This window comes from Pundamilia nyererei, unplaced genomic scaffold (assembly GCF_000239375.1).
Source record: "Pundamilia nyererei isolate P.nyererei 1_Seehausen unplaced genomic scaffold, PunNye1.0 scaffold00234, whole genome shotgun sequence".
Lineage (NCBI taxonomy): Eukaryota > Metazoa > Chordata > Actinopteri > Cichliformes > Cichlidae > Pundamilia > Pundamilia nyererei.
Genome location: NW_005187635.1, coordinates 865,181 through 883,223, shown reverse-complemented (window position 1 = coordinate 883,223; position 18,043 = coordinate 865,181). Strand labels below are relative to the sequence as shown.

Sequence of the window (18,043 nt, the reverse complement as noted above, 5' to 3'; positions counted from 1 at the left end):
GCCAGGATGTTTAGGTAAAAGGTCAGCATGAAAAGAAATGTGCACGCACATCCACTGCTGTGTGACCTACAATCACTGGTAGATCAATGAATAGCACATACGTCATCTGAAGAGGGTTAAGTCAACAGAGGCCGCACAATTCTGTCAAATTTTATTATACTGCACCAAATCATAGCAACAGATGTCATCTCAGGCAACTGTACATACTAAGTTCATTATGGTGTTTTAGCTAGGGACGTGGACGGCTGTTCTACTCCCAACAGATGCACAAAGACTCAAATGCACATTTGGACTTGACATTAACACTTGTTGGAGTTTTCTTATATTTATCTGTGAGCCACTGTCTTCAGTTTATTCACCCTTTTAGTCTATTAGGTTCCATAAAAAGTTTAGTGTTAAAAAACTGTTTCATTACAGAATTCTAGTCAAAATTTTGCTGATAATAACCAAGGGGTTGAGCTGAACAGGGAGAGACGTGTTTAAATCTCAAACAAATTCAGAATTTTCTATCTTGTATAATGTGGTGAAATATTAAAAGACCTCAATATTGTCTCGGTTCAGCTGTGATAGATGGCAGCTTAAGTACTTGAAGCAGAAAGAAGCAGCTTTTTTAAGTAACAGCTTTAAACTGATCCAGCACATCTAAGAAATGTAACAACAAAGCTTCACTTCAGGCCAGAGGCATTCTGATGGGTATCTGGTCCACTCGTTATCTTGACAGTTAGGCCTGCTATTCACCAGTTCATTGCAGAAGGAGCCGTAATATCTCTGGACAGAAACGCTTGAACCACCTGTAGTCAGAATTTTTTTAGCACTTTTTTTTTTCAACTTTAATACAATTTCTTCTTGCCGGAAAAGCCTTTATTTTAAGATCAAGCATGGACTTTTATAGTAACTCATTAGAGTGGCTGACCATAAATAGTGTCTTTATCTGTGGGATGATGGGACTGGTATAGGTTATCATTGGGAAAGGGTAACATCCAGTAACCTCATTTGCTCACTTCTTTAGTATTTTGTTGTGATAAGGGTAGAGAGGAAATTCAGAACATCAGAAAGTGTAAACTGTAACACACTAAAAATACAATTGCAAAGGAAACCAAGGCTATGGCTTTGAGAGTAAATGTGTATTTAATGGGTGTTACTGAGGAGTCGCTTCATGTAGTGCCATTGTGTCCTGTCTTCCTGTTGTGATGGTACGGAACAAAAGTGATATCCTCATTTCGGCTGGACAGAATATGTCTGCCTATTGCCTTAATAGATTCCTATTATTATTGACATTTCTGTTCATAATTAAAATGTGGTCACTGTGAAAGAAAGACCAAGTGAGGCCATTTGTCTTTAGTTTGGACTGACCTTCTAAAAGTGAGGAGGAGGCGTCCACAGAGGGTGGAGGGCGATTTGTCTCTGCTTGTCCAAAGGTCAAAAAAGGCCACACACGCACACACACACACACACACACACAAACAAGCATGCTTTCTTAATCTCTCTTTTTGTGTGTATGCGTGTTTTTGTTGTCTCTCATCGACACACACACATGCAAACACGCAGCCTCCGGCAGAGGCACATGTGGGGTCAATCCTCTCCCAGTGTAATTACTCTGGACTGATCCCAGACCATTACTCAGTGTGACCCTTCGGCTAATTGCCAAGGAAAAAAATGAGAGCGGGGGCAGGCTTTACCTATGCGCTTGTGAGGAGGAGCTGTTCCTTAATGGGAATAAAATCCTACTTTAGTTTGTTGTTCTTTCATTAACGCGAGAATCATTTTGTTTGAATTGTTTGAAAATCCTCTCTTCTGTTGGATTATAATAATATTTTTTTAGATAGAAGTACATTTTTGCCAAATAATTCAAGATCCTTGATCATGATGATGAGAAATTTGTGGCTTAAAATGACGCTCTTGCGCTGAAGGGGAGACTCTTCGTGTCTGCGTCTTTGGCTGTGCTGCAAATTAATGAGCACTTTTGCTCATGTGAAGTCAGCGAGCCTCGAGTTTACATCTATTTTTTCAGTTCAAAAAACGCCCTGCAGTGACAGCAGTGACAAGCGTCAGTTCCTATTATCTTGTGCATGACTTTCACTGTCACTGTGCTTCCCTAACAAGCCAGCAGGAGGCAGTGTGTGATTAGTAAATCTTGAGTAACCCTATGTAAATAAATCATCTTTGAATCTGACAAAAACGAAATTCATGATATTTGGCAATCGTGTAAAGAAGGAAGAAGTCATTATGTCCATTAATGGAGAATTGATTGAAAGAGTTACTGAATTTTGCTTTTTGGGTGTCATAGTAGATGAAAATTTGATGTGGAAATCACATATTGAGTATATTAGAAAGAAGATGGTTAAAAACATTTTGGGAAATGTAAGAGATTTATTAGACTACAAAACAATGGGCATTTTATATTTTCCCCCCAAACTTCGACACAGTAACTAAAGTATGAGAAAAACAATGAAAAATATAAAATGCCCATGTCTATGTGGAGTGGTATATTCTGATTGTAAATTTGTTGTTTGGTTTGAGTCAGGACCGGAGATAAATGTTAATGTTAGTTTGTTCCTTTATTTGTGGTGCCCACTTGCAATATAAGTTGGATTGTAGATAGGGGGCAGGGTTTAATAAGAATATTTTCTTCTTCCTGCTCCTTTTCACACATGCTTGCAGTGCTTTACTGACAGAAAGTGTGGTTGGTTTGTCTGAAAGAACTAACTGTGGAAACTGTTGTACCAAGTGTGAAATAAATAAATAAATGAAATGAAAAATGAAATGAAATGAGTCTGGGTGGCAGGTAAAATAAAGCTGTGTTTCATGCTTTTTCAGACAGTTTAATTTTCAAATGAAAAATGTTATCATACAACTGCGCTTTCTCTCATGGCTGGAGCTTAATGAAGAAAAAAGCTCCAGGGTCAGAAATTTGAACCATGCTGGTGCAGAAAAGAGATGTCAGGCTTTTCCATTCATATGTTATGAATGTTTTTAATACACCAATATATCAGTGGGATAGACATTTTTTCAATAAACTGCTTTGCAGTTCTTTGAAGTGTGCAGACACTAAAAAGACTTGACATGAAATGTTTTCCTTATTTACAATGAACATCTTACACTGGAAGGTGGAGCTGAATAATGGGAAAGGGACAGCCCTTCTGCCTCAGATAAATAGTCCCACATACACACGCACACACACAGACCACAGACACACACAGTTCCCCTCTCACCCAGAAAAGGCTTTCGGAAGTTAAAGTTTACACTGAGCATCTGGGGGAAGTCAAGGGTTAAAGAAGTTTCCCACCACTGCAGAAAGACCTCTGTCCTGTTAAGTCATTATGCCAAATCCCCAAACTGCTGTAAACACCCCCTTCTCCATTCAGTTACCCCTGCATGCTGTGAACCCAAACATGTTCACATGGTTCTCCTTCACTTATATTTTAAAGCATGTGTATACCCAAGCATATACTACTTTGAATATACTAAACTCATCTGACTAGGAAATTAACTTTTGGCAAAACGTAAACAGCTCAGCTTTAGACTTTCACACACGCACACACATCACAAAGAAGCAGCGACCTTGCCGTAAGAGAAAAAGACAGATAGTAGGATATGGGCCATCAGAGCCTAATGAAGGAAGGCAAGATAGCATTTAGTCTGTTGACATTATCTTCATTTATCTGGCCTTCCGGCGTATGATTCTTCCTTGTTATTTATCTAGATATGGGGCTAGTGATTCATTTGTCTTGGCAAAGCTGATGGGAAAATCATACCTCTTATCTTGGTCATGAAATTAAAGAGGAGGTTAAAATGGAATATGGCATGCTATTATCAGCCATTGTTTTGTTTTTTCAGTAAAACTTTGATGAATTTAAAGAACTGATCTTCAGATATGTTCAGGTGGTGAAACTGAGCATTAAATCCACTATCATCATATCAAAAACATTTACAAATAAACCTAAAACGTGACCAGAATGATGATGAATTGCATAATTATGATGGTAAGCAGCATTACACGTATATAACTCCAATTCTAAAGTTGACAAAAACTGTTTTTTCCCACTTTTAAATCTGGTGAGCTCGTTTGGTTAACGCCTCTTGCTCACTCAAGCGTGTTTCATGGATCTGTGTGAGTCGGGGTAAAATACATTTCAGATATTGATTGTTTAGAGTCGTTTCAGTGCAGGAGAAAAGTTCATGTGTTTGTCTCCACATTTTCTGCTAATGATGTTTTATCCACTTGTTGGCTGATAGGGGGCTGTTTTGTGCATGGACAGACAGATGGCCTTTTGCATCACAGACTTACCATCTGCTGAAACGAGTAAAGCGGAGGGACTGGTGTGTTAGTATGTCTGAAGTGAATGTGCGTGGAAAAGAACCCAAAAATAAAGATGAGATTGTGCAGTCTCGTCCCTCATTGTGCACCAACAACAGGTGATTATCTTAAACCACTTAAAGACAGCGCAGTTATAAAAAATGTGATCTTGCTGATGCTGAACTGTGCAGACTCTGCACATGTGAAATTTAAAAGTATAAAATTTCAGTGTCAGTAAATGACATTTCATAACAGAGAATGAAGTTTAGAAAAAAAACTGAAGTGCTACATAACTTTTTATATTAATAATCTTCATCGCCTCTTTTGCGCTCTTACCTTCACCCTGCTGATTAATGTGTTAGATTAGCTTTGTAAGCCTGATTCAGACATGCTGCGCTGCTGACTGATTGGTTTCTCAGTTCAGAAAGGGCAAGCATCATTACTGATGCTCAAGTCTTTACTTTCCAATAATCAGCACAGACTCTAAAAGCAGTGATCTGGATCTTTTGCTATAAATGGGATTTACAATGATAGTTTAGGGATTTAGATAATATGCCTGCAGCTTTGTGGTTTTTAGTGCAATTACCTTGTTTGAAGAACCCCGTCATCTGTTGAGAAAAGAAATGTACCAATTGAGCTTGAAGGAACTTTGGGTGAACTTTCACGTCCAGCTTCGATGGTGTGAAGGATTTGCTAATGGTACACAGCCAACTGTAGTCATCAGCATCACTCAGCGGCAGAGCGGGCAGATGAGGGTGGAAAGCACAACTGCACAGAGAAATGACAAGTTTCCTCAGATTCATTCGTCTCTCATGCACCATCAAACTGAGGTTCAATGTTCAGTGGAAGCCTTATGTGGTATTTTTGTCCTGTCGACAAACGAATGCTGACACCAGTTACAGAAGAAGGATATTTATAATGTCAGAAGCTGAACTTCATTTTCCATCTCTATCTGCTTCCATGTCTGTGCACATCCCAGGTTTCTGTTTAGATTTAATTAGCATCATAACATAGTTAGATGTTTCACGAAGACATGCCGTGACCGCACAAACAGTTTAATCACAGAGCTCCTTCCGTCCTGTTTTCATTTTTAGAATTGAGTCATCCCCAATCCTGGCCCCCGCAGACCTAGCAGGGGGCTAGGGAGGGATTCCCCAGAAGGCCAGTTCATGTAGTTTTTCTGCTTGGTGGTCAGCAGGGAAGACTAGAGGACATTGTGAGAGATCACACACTGGCTTGTATGGACTAGAAGTTTAACTCCTGGTCTTTCACTTGTGAAAGTAAGAAAGAGGTGCAGAAGGAAAAGCGCTTTGAGGAGATATGACTTCTACTTGCAGCGAGATGTACAACAACCACAAGACAGAACCCCTGTGTGAGTATCTGTTCAGGCATTGTCTTTTTTGTATCTGCGGGAGAGCTTGGCTGTTTTGGACTATCTCCTTACAGAGGCAGAATAACTGCCTGGTTTCCATTAAGGCCAATCACGGAAAAGGATGAACAATGAATCCTCCTCAGATGGGGATGCAGGGAAATTGGTGCAGGAAAAGAGTTTTTTTTTTTCAACATTTTTTTCAATTCACAATTTTGCAAAGATCAGTGTTTTAATGTCTTATGAGACACCATTCTGCACTTCCTCCTTTCATTCCTATGAATTGGAAAAACATGTTGTTCTTACCAGAATGGTGATGTGGTTACATTTGAAAGAAAACATCGTTATAGAAGAATGAGTGGGATTTTTTTTTTAAATATGGTAATTGAAAGTGGAAGAGGCTTCTACTTCTCTTTGTCTTTTTAACTCGTCTCTGTATTAAGCAGTCCAGCTGGGAATGCTTTAGTGGCTTTTTAAGAGAAACAGTAAACCACAAGCAGACACATCTCTTTAAACAACTGCTCAGACCACAAAATCACTTTATCTTCAATGGTTCATCATTGTTAAAAACAAAAAGAAAGAAAGAACGAAGCACATTCTTTTCTAGTTTGGTACAGTGAAAAGCTAATAAAATACAAGCATGAGCATACGTCATAGTAGCCTTGAGATAAATTGTCCGAGCTGCAGGCTGAAGAAAAAAACCTGGAGCAGTGAAATATTTTACTGTCAACATGTGAAGTAGCTGGAGATATATTTGCAGACTAATCCAGCAGAACTGTTAATATATGTTTGGCGATTTTAACCAGAAGTTGAGTCTTGCGAGAACACTTTTGGGTGTCCTCGCTCATCACACATGCTGTCTCCATTTGCACCACAGGAGAGCAGAGCAACCACAGCAAAAAAAAACACAACAGGAAGTCTCCAGCAGACCCAGCTATCTTCCCCATAGATATCTAGGCCAAGACAGATGTTCTTCTTCTTTCCCCTTCTCTGTCTTGTTCCTTACTTTCCCAACCACCCCCACCCGCTACTTTTCCTGCTGCTATCTCTCTTCTCTGCCTCCTCTTTCCCTCCCGGCCTTCCTTCCCTTTGCTTTCTGCTCTCTCCTCAGCTCCCCAACCTCTCCTGGGGAGGATGTGTCACTGAGTCCGCTGAGTCATGGAAGCGACTCTTTTAATCAGCTCAGTATGTGCTCTGCCCTGATTGGGTAGCCTTCAGAAATCAGCTTTGGCCTTAAGGCAAAGCTCGTATTCCCCTCAGCCATCCCTACATATTAGCATTCGGTTACCACAGGTTTTAATGGCTTGATGTATTTGAGCTGAAATTAAAGTGAAAGAGGAAACTCTTTATTTATTTAGATTTACAGTGAAGCAGCGACACGTGGATCAGGCCACAGATAGCACTGTGTGGCTGAAGTAGAGGTGATTGTTGGGTTATTTTGAATCACTTATTTGTTGTGCAGATATGAGTCATAGCATTTTAGCATGGGATGCATACTACACTCTAAATATACATTGATAAGTAAGGAAATGTATCTATAATACACAAACACACATATTGCACCCCCGCCTGCTTTTTCTGAAATCCGTCTTTTAGGCTCTTTGCAGCACTAATAAAATGTCTCCTCTCCTTTGATGTTTGTTTCCTCCAAGAGGAAATGGGAACTTCAGACACTGGTGTGTCGCAAGGTCCATACTGACAACATTGTTTATTGTCTGGTGACAACTGAAGGGAAAATATCTCCTTTGATAAAACAGAAATTTGTCAGAAAGCGTGTCACCCGAAAAGGCATGTGGGACAGTGAAAACATTTATCTTTTTGGGTTTTTTTTCCTTATGTAGCAAAAGTTCATTAGATTTATATTCATAATTGAATCTGATGACAGCTGTGATACAAGCCCAGGACATAGCCTAAACTGAACCTTGGAACTGCTGCATATAGCTTAAAGTTGTTAGATGCTTTAGTCATATAGATCACAGGAGAATTAACCATAAATGATGTCTCACAAAGTTATGCTGGTGTTCTAGATACAGACATCAGATAACATGGTTGATCCGGTCCTGTGGTAAAGCTAATCTTTTATCATGGTCCAAGTGAAGGAAGTGAATGTAAACTTTCTGAGCAGTTGCTCAGTATTAAATCGATTTGCTGTTTCTATGTTTGAGATTTCTTAATAGGTGTATCTTAAAAACTCGTAGCTTGTATATGCAAACTGATAACAGCAGTGAATATGTTTGGGTACCTGATACCCACAACACACCATATTGCACGTTTGCTTTGGTTTCATATTCACAACAAAACCGCTGCCAAGAGTCAGATTCAGCTCCATTTTTGACAGGAAGGAAGTATTTCTGCTGAATGTTATGAAAACCTCTGTCAGACCTTCAGCCTGCATGCTGATGGAAAAAAAAAAGCAGAGCCAAGTCAACAAAGGAACAAATTAATCACGCTCTTCTTCCAGTAAGTTAAGATGAAATCCACTTTGTAGCAGAAATCTTTCTTTGTCTTTATTCATAAAAATCTGTTCTCAGAAAACAGCTCCTCGCACGCTGACTGCACTATTAGTATTTCTCAGTCGGAGGGATGGATTTGATCAATGTGAACCTCTGTGTTGTTGGAGAGGAGGGACACAGGAAGCAGGAGCACAAGGCCTACACATTTCCAAGGAACATTTGGGATTTGGAAATACTTTCTGCTGTTTCGCAGCCAAATGCTTACTTCAGTGCAGCTTCACACAAGTACAGTCTAGTTCTTACACGACTATTTCATACACTGAGCGGTGCTGGGTTACCACAGCAAAATAAAAACAGCATGTGTAACAGGGGGAACATCCAGGACATACGTTTTCTGTTGGAAAACAAGTAGTTTGGCATCACTGGAAATAACCGTATTGGGTTTTTGGTTGCGGGTTAAAACGGCAAAGACTTCTCTTACGTCTACCAATTAAGAGTGTACCTAAAGCCCACTGAGGCAAAGCTAAAGCCCAGCTGGCTAAGCATAACAACTGAAAGGAGAAGAAAAAAACTAAAGTTAATCATTCCTTGAGTCTTTATATCAACCGCCTTGGACCACAGGAAGCCACTATACCTGGTCAACACATAACCCTCCAAAACAACACTCACTAATTGTTTGGTAAGCTTTACTGGGGAGGGGGCGTTCTTACAAACTATGAGCTTATTTCCTTGTTGCCAGTTTTTAGAGGGAAATCGAAGCTGAAAAGGGAACGGTGCATAAAACAAGCATTTTTCGCAAAATATTCCTTTATGTAGTTTTATTTTTATAAACTCTGAAATGTTCTGAATTAGTCATGGTTTTGGTCATGAGTCAGCTACAGCTGGAGGGAGAGGATGCATGTTGGTGTGTGTGTGTGTGCTGCCTATTATTTCAGAAAGAGGCGCAATGAGGAGTGAAGGAAAGACCAAATGCTGTTAGTGTGCACACACAGATAATCTGTTACACTTCTTGCTGTGAAGCAAAGCAGTTGGGGGTGGTAGAGAGCATATGGGCACACATAAGGACAGGGAAGTAGGTATTGCCTGTTGTATTGTGCAAACACACACTCTTCTTTTGTAATTTCCTTTTCCCATAAAGACATAAAACTTTATCTATAATAAATGTGGTTTAGGATAGCTCGCTATATCCACAATATTCCTCATTCACTTTCTTTGAATGAGGGGTGTGACTGCCGAATGCCTTCTTAGCCACTTGGGATGGCAGTCACATGACCACGTGTGGGCGTGGCCGGGAGGAGAAGCGGCAGCCTGGCCTCTACAGCTGAATCTGTGATTGAGAGGAAGAAAGAGAGGAGAGGAAAGGGTTGGGTGAGTTGTGGATTTTTATGTTTACCGTGTACTTTTCTGTTTCGCAGTAACGGTGGGGAATGGTTTTAGAAAAAGCATAAAAGGGGGCAGGCTGTAAGAGGGAGGGAAAGGGAAACAAAAGGGCGGTGTGTCGGTGTGTGGGGAGGGGGTAAATGTGTCCTCTGGGGCTGTTTGGTGTCAGAGTTAGTTTGCTAGGTGCTTCATGTGTGCTCAGAAAGTAAAGTTTTGAAGCTGGGAGTAGATTAGATGGTTGTTTTTTTTTGCAGGAGATCTGTACAGCTAGCCAAATTTAGTGTAAATACCTTAATTTTTCTCCCTTTCCCACTCTTCTTCTTCTTCTTTCCTATTGTTCAACTATCGGGAAGAGTTTGGGGGGTCAGCATTGCTACTCTTCCCCCTCCTTACTTTCCCCCCTCCTCCCACCCTCTCCCTTTCTTTCTTGCTTTCCCTCCCCATTGTGTCCTCAACTCTGAAGCATGGATGGGTAGTCAGCCTCGCATAAAGAGGCAGAGTGATTGACCAATCAGGGGAGCCCGTATTCCTCTTTAAGTTGCATGTCTCCAGGGTTCTCTGTAGTAAGGATCCCTTCTTTTAGCCTCAGCTCTCCTCACATCACAGTTTCAAGGCTCTGTTTGATCCAGTGCAGTGGATTAGCCAAGGACCGATGGACCTAAGCTGTTGTGATGTGATTTAATTTTGTCAATCCCTTGTGTCTTCTCTCCAGAGAGTTTGTTGCCAAGTTCAGCTAAAGGTGAAGAGTCAAACAGGTCATGTTGTGAGTTTGAGATTTGCCTTGAGACTTTCTCAGGGAAGGACTTATCTCTTCCTCTAACTCCTGTCAGTTGCTTCAAGCAGGAAGAAAATTGTGCAAGGATGTGATTAGTCACTTTAGCTGTGATCTCATACTTTTGGTGTCTCCGATGATCTTCTCTTACCCATTTTTTTAGTACAGTAGCTGAACAGTTGCTTTGTTGGATACGATGCCCTTGAATCCCACTCATCTCATAGCTAATGTAGCACACACAAAAAAAGACTGCAGATGGATCTTTCCGCTCCATTTGCTCTCTTGTTGTGTTATTGGAAATGTTCTCGTTAACCAACACGAACCAGCTGCATTTCATCTTAATGTCTGATAAGTAAAGAGATGCATTCATCCTTGCGTATTGCGTCTGCATGAATAAATGCATGCATTTTGTGTTGCTACCCTGAAGTCACTGTAGCGCCACAATACCACCAGAACATTATTGAATTAGGAAATTAATTTAAATGTGTTTTTCCCACAGCAGTCGTGCTGCTGTCACTGTTACAGCTTATCACACAATACATTTGATATTACTTACTCCTAATGCCTCACGTCTGATTTACATGAAGCATTATTACAAAATCCTTTGGTTAAAGTCAGTCATCCATTGTTTACATGCTACTAATCAGATTACTGTAGCTGGATAATAATAAGTAATTCAATCACAACAGATAAACGCTTCATTAGGATTGTTTGGGGCTAGCAGCCCAAAATAAATGAAGGGGGTTACTTCCCCTTCTGTAATTAAGTCTTGCTTTGGCAGATGGATCATTTTCAGAGACTTATTGTTGTTTTGCGAGCGCATAAAGACTTCAAACCTGATCCTTTAAAGGTATAAATCCACCCCTGTGGACACATAACCCACTGCTGGTGTCATTTTTGACATTCAACACACTTTTGGTGTTCTTGACTAAAGAATTTTCCCCGAAGGAAGAAGAGCTGAGTGGAGAGGAGTAGTGTGAACTTGTTTTACTATTAAGAAACAGGCTGACAATATGTTTTCACACATTAGCGTGCACACCTTTTACCCACATGTTAAAAGCTTGCTTGTCTTTCTTGTTCGCCATTGTGAAGTTTTTATTCATTCTTGTCTTTGTCAGGTGGTGGTAGGAAATAAAAATGCACGAGTCATAAATGTCACATTTTGTTTAAAAAATGGCTTGTTTATCTGCCCACAGCTGACATTTTCTGTCTGTACGTATGTCAGTGCCTGGAGGAAGTCAGACATGTCACGTCCTGTCAGAGGTGACAGTTTGAGGACCTGCCGACACTGGGTGGGTGGAGGGGGTTAGAGTGGATTATTATTTGCGGTGGTCTGCTCTACAGAACTGCACCAGTCTATAATATTATGCTCTGCTGTGGCATCTTGACTCTAAACTGGTAATAGAAAATGATACAATTTGGTCTATGGCTTGCACACAGATACCTCATGGTTCTTTAAATTAGAATCAGTTTTTAGCTTTGGCTTACTCTGAAGTCTTGACTTGTAGCTTGTCTATATAATTGCATTGAAAAGGGTCCGTTAATAGACCCGATTAGCTGGATGTTTTTCTGAACAGATAAAGGGTACAACAAAACTGTGCAGAAGAAGTGCAGAAGCCATTTGTGCACAGCGAGTTGCTTCTCATTTCCCCCAATTAAGTGCTGCCCATTGATATATGCAAACAAGCCAGCCCCTTTCCCACTTGATGCTTAGTGGTTGCTTGATTTATTCCTTTATGGTCTTTGTTTGTCCTTTGCCCTATCCTACTTCCCTTATTGCAGCTGTGGATGGTTCTGTGGTGAGACCCTCCTAGTTCCCCTTCCATGTTTCTCAGAAACGCCCGGGCTTCTGAGTTACAGCTGTGGTCTCTCAGTCTGCTGAGTGCTGCCCAGAACAGCGGGCTCTCACAGTGGTACACAGCACCACAGTGTCTGCCCTGCTGCGCTGGGCTTTGAAAAACAATATGAGAATACAGTTTGTCACTGATATTGTTTCATTTGGCTCATGTTTCTTTTCCTTTTTTCTTTTCTTGACTCGTCCTTCACCTAAAGGGTCCTCCATTTACAGCTTTCTCTGGTCATCCACTCTCACTCTTTCAATCTTTGTGAGGTATTTTGTTAAAGGTCCTTAACAGACGTTTACGAGTGACAAGCATATCAACACCATCTGCTTTTGCTCCACACCGGGACAGCGGCTGCGTTCTCAGTGGGCTGTCATGTTACAAGACTGAAAGATGAAGTGGGCCAGTAGCCTTTTACAGACCTTTTCTTGAGTTCTCATTTCAGTTTGTGTCAGTTCTTTCCTTGACTGACCTCACAAAATCACGCCATTTTACGGAGAAAGGAGAACCTTTAAAAGTGGATCTGTTAGGGGTTTCCCCCCCCAATTTTTTTCTACTCCTGGATCATTATTATGCCACTGAGACATTATACAGCAGCTGCTCAGACTTGCTTTTGAAACCTTCAGTTAATTAGAAGAAAGTGTAAGAAAGTGTAGGCAAAAGAGCTAAAACAGCTTGTTTCAGTGTGAACTGAGGGGCTGCAAAAAGGCCCAGCAGATAAATAAAGATTATTTTGAAATAAGAATCATGCAAAGCTAGTCTACTAGAATGCAAAGGATAATAGGTCCCTTTTTAATCATTGTGTTCCTGTGGTTTGAACTTACAGATTGGGGGGGATTATGTTTGAGGGATTTCCTCAGTCAGGGATACACATGAGAGCCCAGTGAGAGGCTCCACTACCCTTCCAACTTTGAGCTGTCAGCCTCGCTCTGTCACTGCCTTCTGTAAACATGTCATCATGTTATCTCCATCAAACAGAACACAGGGAAGGCTTAAGCTAGGGGCCTGTGCTGCTGTCAGCTTCACCAGGCAAAACCTGTCATAGGCTTTCATGAGGATTTAAGAAGGACTTGTGGATTGAGCGTTTACAATATGGATAAGATGATACAAACACCACTTGGAAATAGACCTTGACGGAAAAAGGAAATGTGAGCTAGTGCTGTGGAGAAGAATTCGTAGCATTCTCACACGATACGCAGTCGTGTTATTTAGACTAGTCGACTTTATAGCTTTTGTGTGTTTAAACTTCAGACCTGTGTTTGGCGTCTGTGATCATTATGACTGGAGTCCTTCACAAGAATTCGTTCATGCTTGTGTGATTTAGGTGATTCAGTCTTATCTCATTTCTTTGAAGACAATGTTGTACGCCCTTGTAGCAGGAGTTGATGCTAATATAGGCATATATTTGAAGTGTAAGTGCAATATTGTATGCTCTTTTTGTTTTGTTTTTTTAATTGCGTTATTTTGTCTGTGTCACAGTTTCTATAGGATACTTTTGTCTGATATTGCAACTATTGGTGAAAATGGTTTAAAAAAAAACAGCAGCTTTGAGTAGAACTGGGTTTTAATGCAATTTTGCCTGAAGATGAAAATCTTTTTAAATTCTTTAACTGATATTTGGCATAGAAACATTCCATTAAATTATTAGAGGATGCTAAATTGTGCGTATATTAACCCCAAACTTCTATTACTGTGTACTCTTGTGGCTTCCTTCTTCTCTCTGGTCTATCTATTGAACTCTAGACAGCAGCTGGCATAAAATTTAACGATCTCTTCCTCTCGAGAGCGAGACGCCACCTCTGGAAATGTAATTTCTGGTTTAAGAAGAGAGGAAGGGATGAGGACAGCAACAGAAAAACACAAACACACACACATTTGAAAGGAAAGGATCAGGGGATTTGACTCATGGGAACCATGACTTTTAAAAACATAACAGAGCATTCAGAAAGCAGATGATGTTAAAAAGCTGTGTGAGTGCGGCAACAAACCTGATCTTCCTTTTACCCAGGGTTCACCTCCCCTCAGGAGGGACTGGAGAGCTTTTGAACACAGGAAGAAAAAGGAGAATCTCAAACTGTAATGCACATTTACCCTCATTATTAAGATTAATTGAATGAAAGTGGCCTTATCAGTGATTTAAGTATAAGAGCTAATCAAGATTTCCCAGAGAATTTTTCTTTTTCGTCAACAGACATTAAACGCTTCACTTAGAGTAAAGAATCTGACTCTTTAACAAGTAACTTTCAGGGAGGTAATCAAGATCTGAAAATGTAAAGTTCAGTAGATTTTTAAAAACTCAAGTGAGTCCAAGACATAAACCAAGTCTTGTGTTTGTATTTTATTATAACAGAGATGCTGCTTATTAACATTGCTGCATGTAAACAAAAATTCAACCAATGCAATATATGTAGGAATTCTAGCCACGAGTAATTTGCAGACCATGTCCTTGGTTATTTTGGCATTCTGATGAGCCTCAGTGCAACAAAGTTAAATACTCTCTCGCTTCAGAGGATACTAGCAAAAAGTTTTTCATAATTCTGTCTTTCCTTTCTATGAGGCTAGAAACTTTTGTAGCTTTGTAGTTGCATGCACTTTAAACCATTTATCTGATGAACTGTTTGAATCCAGAAAAAAAAGAAAGTTATGTCCAGCTGTAAAATCCTCAGATACTGGGTTCAGCAGCATATTGCTTTTGCCGGGGCCCAGGTTTGAGTGCATCTTGACCATTTGCTGCTCTCTCCCCAACCCCCACTCTTTGTTTTCCTGTCTACTCTACTGTCGTCTCAAAAATAAAGGCTAAAAAGCCTCACAGTAAGTCTTTAGGGGGGTGCTGTAAAATCCTCAAAATGCACAAATTTCAAAGTGTCAGTCATCGACCACAGCGTTTAAACAGTTTGGCTCATTTGCGCTAATTACATGCTGAACACGCACTGATTCATTTTACTCATTTCTTCTATCTCTCCTTCACCTCCTGCTTCCTTTTCCCTCTGCAGCATTGTCAGGGTCTTGGCTGTAGTCGAACAATAACAGAGAAAAACTTTCATGTAATTTAAAGCAGGGCTGAAAAGTGGTGATGTGGCGTCCGCGGATCGATGGAAACTGAATTTCTTTGGTTTGAGGAGGCTTTTCGAGAAGACAATAAAGGCTTTGTTTCTTGGGAAGGCATGTTCAAGTTTCACTTGGTGAATATTAAATGTAGAGTTGGATATGATATGCCTGATGGGATTTTAATGAAGGGCTTGGGAGGGAGTGTTGAGTTATGTGTGAATGTGGAATGGGAAGGGGATTCTCTGTTACAGCCAAACAGAGTATTATATCTGACGGAAGAGTAATACTGTGTGTTAGTTTTCCAGGAAGGTTATATTACAATGCAGTGGGTTTGGTGTCCAGGATTGCGCTTTTTGATCTGTCAGCTGTGTGCAAGTTTTGAAATCTCAAAGTGGTCTATCTTTCTACTCTTATGATATAAGAATTGCTGCCTGAAAGCCGTTCTGTGTTTTTGTCTACAAAAAACTGCTGGTGTTGAAGATAAACGGCAATCATTTCTGTTCTGTGAGTCGTGGATGTTGAGCTCTCCTCACTTTCACTCCCTCCGCAGTCCTCTGAGGACATTACCTGATGGAGATTAAAATGTCTTTAATCTGCCCCCCTGACTGGTACGAAGTCTGAGTAATGCCCATATGGGGCCATGTAAGAATAGGGCAGATAACTTTCCAGTTAATTACCAGTGAGCGAGGGGTTGTCACGCGTCCTTGATAATGCACCTTCACCTAAACCACCCAGCTAGGGCAAACTATCAGCAGCCGTGTGCTACATGTGTCAAAGGGCAACTGCATGAAATTCAACAACTTGGTTCTCCCAGAATAGTTTATATTTTTGTATGACATAAATTTAAGTCAGAGACAGTTTATTGCAGGCTTTGTGAAAGCTTTTTCATATAGTAGATGCAGATAATTATCTATTTTAAACTGAGATGTTCTGTAGCACTGTCACCTAAATCTAAGAGGTTTTCAGATTTCACTGTCCTGATTGCTACGGGACTTTATGTACAAAGTTTGCAAGCTGTCTCTGTAATTGCATGGGCTTCCTCCATGTCCTGCACCAGCTCATAGACATGCACGTTAAGTCAGTCAGTGATTCTAACTTGGTTGTCAATTTAAGGCAAAAGAAGTCTATAGACCAAAGCACTTTAGGAATGTATGGTTAAATAGGACTTGTCGTTTCAGGCTGGAAAAGCACGATCTATATGTCAGTCCATTTCTATTACATTAGGTATCAAATGGGATCACTATGGAAAATGATAAGAAATAATAGTTCATTAAACAATAGTCGGTTTATTCAGTGGTACATTTCTATAAGATAAGGCCTAAATATCCTTTGCAGTGTCTGCATGTACAAAACTCTGTAAGGCTAAAATATCCCCGATGACGTGTCTAACAACCTCGGGATTACTTTCACAGACTGGACAAGGTTAAATTCAGAGAAATGGAGGATACTGTACAAGTGCTAAGTGATATTTCTTGTGGCAAATTAATTGATCCTCATGAGTACAGTTTGCTGGTGTATGCCTTTAAGCTGTACAAACCGTTTCAGTGCGGATGTAAATGCTGTGGTTTGTCTGCTGTGAGGCCCTCTGTGACAAACAGGAAATCTTTTAGAAAACGTGCACAACTGAAACTCGTTTTAATAGAGCAATTATTTTGTAGCATGCAACTCCTATTAAATAAAGACACATTTCGCCATTAAGACAACATAAAATATGTTTGTGTGGAAAACTGTGTCGACTTCTAAAGAGCAAGAACAAAACAGCAAGATGCCATCTTGAGTGCAAATGAACGTCAGCTTCCCATAAAGTGCCCTCATTTGAAAATAACTAACAAGAGATTGGAGTAATCTCTTTGATGGGATCTATCCATTCATGCAGGGAAAAGGCTTGAACTCCTCTCCATTCATTAAACAGAGCTCTGAAATCAGTTAATCCCAAAGTGCTGCTTTTTCATATTACGAGGCAAAACATCCTCTGTCTAGTGGGGGTTTTTTTTTCTTCTTTTGTCCTCTTCAAAGTGATCTTAAGACAGAATATTTTTGCAGATTAATAAAGCTGTTTTCATTTGAAGTAAGATTCAAGGGCAGTAAAATAAATGTAGTGTGCTTTATCGGTATAGGTGCTCGCTGAGGCTCCTTGATGCATCGTTGTAGTCCACTGCACTTTGCCATCAATTGCTTGCATCTCACAGTTTGATATGTTGTTCCATTATGATGACTCTGCTGAGTCTCTCTCATGTAGAAGCAGTCTTTATTCAACGGCTGTGGCAGCCAAATCATGATCTGAGTCACAGCCTTTGTTTCTGTTCATTTATGAATGAGGTTTGGCGATTAATATGTTCTGCCACTAGCAAGCGTTATTGGTGCTTTTCTTGTGGAACTTTACAACATTATAATCAAGATCTGATGAAGAAATGGTTTTAGCAGAATTGGCTCTTATGTACGTGAAGACCACAAATAATTCTTAGTAAAGTAGATGCCCGCTAGTGGTCAGTTAATGTATAGCTCAGCGATTAATTATATTAATCAATTAGCTGTGGGTTAGTGCAGAGATTAAAAATGAAAGTTCTTGGTTCTCCTTGGAAAAGGAGAAGTGACTTTAAAAACAGTTTCAGTATGCTTGACAGCAGAGAGCTTTCAGGCACTTTCCTGGTATTGATACTTGTTCTCCTTTTTCCCTACGTGTATCACACATTTGTCTGTTTTTGTAGGATTTCAGTACCCTGGCTTGTTTGCCCCACCTAGTTGGTGGCTGTCCATTATTAGAAAGCAGACTTATAACGTAGTAGGTGGTCTGGGGCTGGCATGGTCAGGGTGACCAGAAGGCAGTTTGGCAAATGCTCTGGATATCGTCATTAAAGCGATCTTTCATTCTGTCATTCAAGA

General features: G+C 40.3%; 1 protein-coding gene across 4 annotated transcripts in view; it reads left to right on the top strand.

Moving 5' to 3' along the window:
- The window catches only part of septin9b (septin 9b), a 70,536-nt gene that overhangs the window by 33,881 nt on the left and 18,612 nt on the right, over nt 1-18,043 (top strand). Inside the window, exon 1 of one of the 4 annotated variants that reach the window (XM_013914880.1) lies at nt 9,409-9,487. The exons of the other annotated variants lie outside the window; for them this stretch is intronic. The gene's annotated coding sequence lies outside the window, so the exon portion shown is untranslated. Of the gene's footprint in view, nt 1-9,408; nt 9,488-18,043 lie in introns of those variants that run through there. 4 annotated transcript variants of the gene reach the window in all.